This window comes from Zeugodacus cucurbitae, chromosome 2 (assembly GCF_028554725.1).
Source record: "Zeugodacus cucurbitae isolate PBARC_wt_2022May chromosome 2, idZeuCucr1.2, whole genome shotgun sequence".
NCBI lineage: Eukaryota > Metazoa > Arthropoda > Insecta > Diptera > Tephritidae > Zeugodacus > Zeugodacus cucurbitae.
The window spans coordinates 71,271,617-71,280,165 of NC_071667.1; positions in this window are offsets into that span (position 1 = coordinate 71,271,617).

Consider the following 8,549-nt stretch of genomic DNA (forward strand, 5'->3'; position numbering starts at 1 on the left):
ATTCTTGAGCAATCATTCTGGTTTTACATTTTTCTTTATTCTACCCAATATTATTACTTTTTGCATTTCTTCTTGAGAGGTAATATGTATATGTATATTAAGTAGTACGGTAAGTTATGGTTGGCTGGAATATTAAATAAAAAACAAGTAAGGAAGGGTTAAGTTCGGTTGTGACCGAACATTTTATACTCTCGCAATTTATTTATTTAATATTATATAATACACTAGTTGACCCACATATTCGTCATATATATGGGTAAAGTCCAATGATATTTGGAAACCCTAATATTAGGTTAGAAGCTCCGAGGTCCTCATGTTAGATATATGGGGCCTTGAAAACCTACAGTCCGCACTATAAATGCAGTATTTATGCAAAGTTCTGTTCCGATATCTTCACTAGTGCTTACTTTATATATGATAAAGTAAACTATTCAGGTCGACTTCAAAGTTCTGGTATATAGGAAGTAAGCGTGGTTGTAAACCGATTTGGCCTATTTTCAAAACATGTAATTGGGATGCAAGAAAAGTATTATAAACCGAATTTCATTAAAATTGGTCGAGTAGTTTCGGAGATATGGTTTTTGACCCATAAGTGGGTATTAAAGCATTTTTAGTAGTTTTCAACATAACCTTTGTATGGGAGGTGGACGTGGTTATAATCCGATTTCTTCCACTATAATACTCTCTTTAGCAACTTTGTTGCGAGAGTATAAAAACTGTAAGCAGATCAAAGTTTCTTAATTTTATTTATTTACAGTTACTTGGAAACCCAAACACCTCTCATAAAACTTTCACTGGAAGAATAAGACCAAAAAAATTTCAGGAAATGTCAGGTAGTAAACCAGAGGGCTGAAAATGGTATTTATATGACTCATTACTGATTTTCAAATATTTACAAAATGATTTCCTCTAATTTCCAATTTCAGAAAAAAAACGTATGCCAGGAGTTTGGATGGCCAACACCTCAACAGTGAGAACAAGGAGCAAATACAAAATGGGTTTCATACATCTTTGATCTTATATTGTATAATGAGCTTGAATGCCAAGCTTACAACTGGAGACTAACAGTCGTATATAATCTAAGTTGTAGAGTGTCTTGTAATTTTATACATCAACCATATCGAAATTTTGGGTGATGAGGTCGGATTTATAACAGCGATTTACGAGCTCCTCATAAAAAAGAACTCACGCGAAGGAACTAACTTAGCAGTCATGGAATAAACGCATCCTCCTCAATGGTAGGCTCATCGGATAGTGAATAAACGAAGAAGTTCGCATTCCAAGGAAATCTTTAGTTCGAGTTGTAGTTACACACTGACAAGTATACGCTTTTGATGCCTATAGAACACAAATAATATAGGTAGAATTATTTCAGCAAATTCTTTTAAATCCTTCCGCTTTTGGAGACTAAGCTTCAAACAACTCTCAGATCTCTGAGATCTAGAGCATTAGCTATTTAGGCGAATTAGTAGGATACTTTAGGGTTAAGGTCCCATCTTCAAAAGTTTTTTGCATCGGAAAGCTTTCGTCTTTAACTAATCAAGTGTGGTCCCCATCTTGAACTAGGTGAAAACAAACTAAAAAACATAAACTAACATTTATGGTACAAAAAATTTCAAAAAATGCGGTTTCATTATAAAAACTCAAAGTATATGTTTTACACATAAGTATTTTTCCAGTTGCGAAGAAATTTCTTAAATTAAATAAAACATCAAGAAGTTTTTTTTTATTTTTTCGGAAGATTCAGAATGCTGCCTTAAGTACATCACTTCAATTTCTCTTCCAGCTGCTTTCTAATTAAGTTTCCAAAGTTTCGGAAAAACTCGCTAAATATTTTATTATTAACACTTTTCATTGTTCCTGCTTTCTTTTCAAAAGAAGCCGCGGAATGTCGATGCTTATGGCATATATTGGCGCTCACAAGGGATTTCATCAAGCCAAGATTTCTGCGCTGCCACGCATCACTACATGATGACTACATAAGCCTCATTTCATTTTATTTCTGTTTTTTTTTTCTCAAAATATACAATATATATGTATGTACGAGTTGAGCAATAAAGCCCGCATACACCGAACTGAAATACACGCATATGTGCATGGCATGGAATTCGTTGGTCCCACAGGGCGTATACGTAATTCAGGCAATATTCATAAAAGTACGAAAAGCAGCAGCGGCAGCGGCAGTAACAAAACAAAGGCGAAAAATTAAATTCCCACACGTGTTTATTGAACTCCTTCTTTGCGCGCCAATCGATGCGCTAGGCACACCAGTGTACATGTGTGCATGAGTGTCTGTGTGTGTACAAGTGCTTGTGTGCGCACTTTTTTCCCGTCAAATAGTAGTTTTATTGAGATTCTTTTGTGTCTCTGGCGAAAGTATGCATTATATGTGAAATTGCTGGCGCGTCAATAGGCGTACGCGTTCGCTGTCATGGCATATTGCTATTTTCAAGTAGATTTGTATGCCTGTGTAAGAGCTTACTTTGCAGACAAATGTGTGCATATTACATATAATATATAAAGTGTGTATGTGTATTTGATATGGTATTAAGGGAGAAACATGTGTTCTTGCCATTTCGCATTTTAATGGCATCGCTTCTTGTGAACTTTGACAAATACTCTATTGTAATCGCATTGCGCTCAAAGCAAATAAAACTAAACACGTTTTTCTTTATTTTGTTACATTCTATTATTTCTAGTTTTTCTTCTACGTAATATTGCATTTATATTTGTTCGTTCTTGCGATGGTTTTTCCACTTTGTTCTTCAGAGTAGAAGAGTTATGCGTCAGTTGTACGTCAGTTGTACGTCTCTTTTTATAACCTTTGACGGATCACATACGAAACTAGCAGTACAAATATTTTTCATTAAAAAATTGCTTTGAGATAGTCTCTCGAAAAGCGAGAATTCCCAGATATAACGTCAACTGGGCCTACATAAATGAAAGTAATCCTATGTTTACATATAACGAGATTATCTCCATTTACGAGCTGAACTCGATAATCTGTAATTAAGAAACGAGATTTCTCATACAAAATTCCTCTTTTGATAATCCGAGATTATAAAATTATCTCGTTTTATACAACTAGATTTTCGGTGTTATTCCTAGTTTTATCGATAATTTTGCGAAGAAAAGGAGAAATGTCAAATGAGAATCTAAACAAAAAGGGCCGACAACGAGAGAAATATGTCTAATACAACAACAAATGTAACACATTTGACAATTGATAATCTCATTTGGCTATATGTAAACGGTTAAATTATTGAACAAGCTTAGAACGAGATTATTTTCATATGTAAACATACTATAAGATGGATTAATAAGTGACCAATTTGTTTCGCCTTCTTAGCATTCACAAAAATTACTTGGAAGCTTGATTCTGCCCTTGGAAAAAAATAGCTACTGTTCTATAAATATTAATGAAACTACAACGAATAATTTTTAATTTGGTCTCAAAAATTGCAAATCTTACGATTTTTTAGATGAAGTTGATTTTTCGAACATACCAAAGATATCTATGGATTTTTTTCCCATAAGATGCTTTTATAAAAATTGTACTATCTATACGAGGAATCATCAAATAAAGAACATTATCAAACCATTATCAAACAAAAGTAAGGAATATCATAGATAAACCTGCAGTTCCATGTCGACTTATTTCAACGATTTTTTTGCGATAGAACCTTTAATGATTCTATTAATTGTCTTTCCGATATTTTCAATCAACGGATCGGTAAATGTTCATAAAATTTTCAACATACTCCAAGAATGTCATCGTCATCGAATTATTAACCATATTTCTGAGCTATATATATGTATATTGCGAACTTGAGAAACTGGTAAGATTTTAATATTTTTCTTTGAGGAAGAAATACTACTCAGTTCGATATGAAATTCTGCATTGTATAATATTACAAAACTGGCATTGTCTTCAGTCTTAATGATCGTTAAACAATTTTTATACTCTCGCAACAAAAGTTGCTAAAGAGAGTATTATAGTTTCGTTCACATAACGGTTGTTTGTAATACCCAAAACTAAACGATGTAGATATAGGGTTATATATATCAAAATGATCAGGGTGAAGAGTGGAGTTCAAATCCGAATGTCTGTCTGTCCGTCCGTCCGTCTGTGCAAGCTGTAACTTGAGTAAAAACTAAGATATCTTGATGAAACTTGGCACACTTATTTCTTGGCACCATAGAAAGGTTGCTTTCGAAAATGAGCAAAATCGGACCACGCCCACAAAATGGCGAAAACCGAAAACACATAAAGTGTTATGGAAATAAAGTTTGGTATGAAGGATCGCACTATGAAGGGGCATATTTTGATGTAATTTTTTTGGGGAAGACGGCGTTGCCCCGCCCACTTTTTGTATATATCTCGCAAACCAATAGGGCTATATAAACCAAGCTTTCTGCAGTCGTTTTTTTTAGCCACTTCTTAATACAGTCCAAAAATGAAAGAAATCGGATAATAACCACGCCCCCCTCCCATACAAAGGTTCGGTTGAAAAGTACTAAAAGTGGGTTAACTCACCAACGAATAACGTCAAAAACACTAAATTTCACATAAGAATTGGCAGATGGGAGCTGCACTCAGACTTTTTTACAAAATGGAAAATGGGCGTGGCGTCGCCCACTTATGGGTCAAAAACCATATCTCAGGAACTACTCGACTGATTTCAATGAAACGTGGTTTGTAATAGTTTCCTTACATCCCAATGATATGTTGTGAAAATAGGCCAAATCGCTTCACAACCACGCCTACTTCCCATATACCAGAACTTTGAAGACGATCTGAATCGGTTACTTTACAATATATAAAGTAAGCACTAGTGAAGATATCGGTGCAGAGCTTTGCACAAATACTATGTTTATAGTGTGGCAGCCCCATTTTAAAGATCGCCGAAATCGGACCATACGTTTTTAAGGCCCTATATATCGAACACGAGGGCCTCGGTGTTTCTAACCCAATATTATGGTTTCCAACTTTCAATGGACTTTATGCACTATATATGACGAATATGTGGGTCAAATTGTGTATTATATAATATAAATAAAGTTAAATAAATAAATTGCGAGAGTATAAAATGTTTGGTTACACCCGAACTTAGCCCTTCCTTATTTGTTTTTAATTCTTTTTGCATCCATTACCATTCTTATCAATAGCCAAGAGAACACATAAGCTATCCAAGACCGTTCAGCTCATTTAAAGGCTGCTTGGAGCAATGGATGTTATAAATGAAGACCTCTGATAAAGACCTCTGATTTTGGAAAACCATCAATACAAGACACATTTCAATTTTGAAATATGAAATGGGGCTGAGGTCATCCCATGATATCAACTCTTGAGATATCAGCCTCAGAAATTTGGTAAAGCAAAATTTGAAAAATATAAAGCAACCCCTGAGGTTGATAAGACTAAGCTCTCGACCACGCAATGAGCGGCTAAGCGATTAAAAAATGTATCTGGAAAATTGCATCGATTTTTATATAAATGGTTAAATTCCCCATGCTGTGATCTTTCTCAATTTATGGGATGAACATCAAATATTTTTCTAAAAAGATTATACTTTTTACAAATATGAGTGCTCTTTTAACTTAATGACATTTGACAGACTGACCTTGACAACAACATTTTAACAACGAACCACTCAGGAAAGGATCAAATTCGTCGCTTAACCGCTCACCGCTTTGCCGCCCATTGCGTGGCCGAGGCCTTAGGAATAGCCTTCAGCAGTTTGAGGAAATGTATCTTCCGTCGCTCCCATTGCTCTACCTAAAATAAATTTTTCGACCTTTCCTTTCCACTAACCAATCAGCCAAAAACAGCCTTTGATAGTCTTTTTATTAACTTTTACCCAAGCGAAGCTCCAAATATTCTACTTTATAATTATAACAATACTGAAGAGCGACATGAAAAATATCAATTTACACTTAACCCCACATATACTCACTTCAAAAGTTCTTCATATAATAAAAAATTACTAAAATTGCCGAATAACTTAAAATACTCCAACCAATTTTACGCCATGACAAAGCGTCCTCTGCTCTTTTAGCTTTTTTCTTTACTTTCTCAACACTAATTAGTAAGTACAGCCACTTAAGCTATTAGTTTTTTAGACGCTCAAATTACCATGTTTGTCATAGCGACGCGACATCAAGGTCATTCGAAGCGAGCAACTATTTTTACGACCAAATATACATATATACTTGCACTTATATAACTAACAAGTAAAGGATGGCAATAACAAGCAGCAATTAGAAGCGCCAAAACACAATAGAAAGTTAGTAGGAAAATAGGAGAATGAAGAAAGAGAACTAAGCTTGTTTGTATGTATGTATGTATGAGTGTGTTGGAGCTATTATTTACCCATAATTACGAGGTACTTCAAAGTGGCAGTAAATTAAATAGCTGTCTAAGCGACAACAACGGCAACGCGCACCCACACACACACGCTCATATAAGTATTCAACTCACATACATACGTACACACACACAAGCAGCTTTCTAAGCATTAAATTTGATGGCAGTCAGCTTGATTGACTGACTTGTCACTAGTCGGTTAGATAAATGGCAAATAAACTAATGTGTGCTATTGTTGTTGTGACAGCAACAGCAAAGGTGACACGTCAAACACTAACGAATGTCTGTTGTTTGTTGTATTAGATAACTGTATATCTATATGAAACTATTTATCAAATAATTTCAATGCGAAAAGTTCATTTATCAATCGCTGATTGCACAAAGTTTTATAGTTGATAACCAATGGAGAAATCAAGGCACAAACTAACGAAGTGCTCTTCTTCTTCTTATTCCACCTCACACACTCTTCCGCTGTGCTTTGTATTCCCAAAACTCATTTGGAGCAACTTCAAATATTTGTTTAGAAAAGTGTTTCGCCCCAAATTAGGTTAATTTCTGAACCTTGTTTGCTCAGCACGTTGCTGTGGGTATGTTAGAGAGAAAGATGAGAGAGTATGTGTGTATGAGAAAGAAAGAGAGTCTATGTATTAGTGTGCCTGTGTCGCGCGTGCTTTGCTTGTTGCCTCCGAAAATTTCGCGCTATTCAAGTTAGTTAAACATCGATAATTCCTGTGAAAATAAAATTTTATTAACTTATCAAAGTTAGCTTTGCCAAATTAAGCATATTGACATTTTGTGGCGAAGACAATGGCAGGCAATCATTTCGAGAACTTTTCTGTGCTGAAGTTTCAAAGGCAATGGCATTGTGTTGATGGTGCTTCGGCATATTGCGCATTATAGTTACAAGTAATTTGTAATTGTTCGGTGTTGTTGTTGCTAATTTTTATCTTGTTTGGCATCAATTACATACATATTTTTATTGGAAAAAGTTCACTCTTTTGTTAAGTTAAAGTTAAGTTCAAGGTTTCTTGTCTAGTGTCTAAAGGATCTAATATTGCTTTTTCAACATATGTTGCCGTAAAGTGAGCTGAGCATGTAAAACTCAACTTAGAGAACTTGGTTAGATATATCATTCCATTTGATATACCCATGCCTTCCACATACATCGAAATCTTGGAAGGTATAAACCGTTAATTTTATTAATATAACACACAATTTTAACCACACATTCGGCATAAAGTCCATTAGAAAACAAAAATCAGTATATATAGTATATGGGGGCTGGGTAATTCATGGACCGATTTCAACCATTTTTGCCACGTAGCTACATTCTATCCAAGATTATATGCTCACTAAATGTTGATGATATACATACTAACCGACATATAGTAAAAAAGTATATGGTAACAAGTAAGGAAGGGCTAAGTTCGGGTGTAACTGAACATTTTATACTCTCGCAATTTATTTATTTAACTTTATTTATATTATATAATACACAATTTGACCCACATATTCGTCATATATAGTGCATAAAGTCCATTGAAAGTTCGAAACCATAATATTAGGTTAGAAGCACCGAGGTTCTCGTATTCGATATATGGGGCCTTAAAAACCTATGGTCCGATTTCGGTTTTTACACTGGGGCTGCCACACTATTAACATAGTATTTGTGCAAAGTTCTGCACCGATATTTTCACTAGTACTTACTTTATATATTGTAAAGTAAACGCTCTTCTACAAGAGTGTACAGCTACTGGCGTACGCCGATGATATCGATATCATTGGAAACAACACCCGCGCCGTTAGTTCTGCTTTTTCCCGCCTGGATAAGGAAGCGAAGCGAATGGGTCTGGTGGTGAACGAGGACAAGACGAAATATCTCCTGTCATCAAACAAACAGTCAGCGCATTCGCGTCTTGGCTCCCACGTCACTGTTGACAGTCATAACTTTGAAGTTGTACATAATTTCGTATACCTAGGAACCAACATTAACACCGATAATAATGTCAGCCTTGAAATCCAACGCAGAATCACTCTTGCCAACAGGTGCTACTATGGACTGAGTAGGCAATTGAAAAGTAAAGTCCTCTCTCGACGAACAAAAACTAAACTCTACAAGTCCCTCATCATTCCCGTCCTACTTTATGGTGCAGAAGCGTGGACGGTGTCAACATCCGATGAG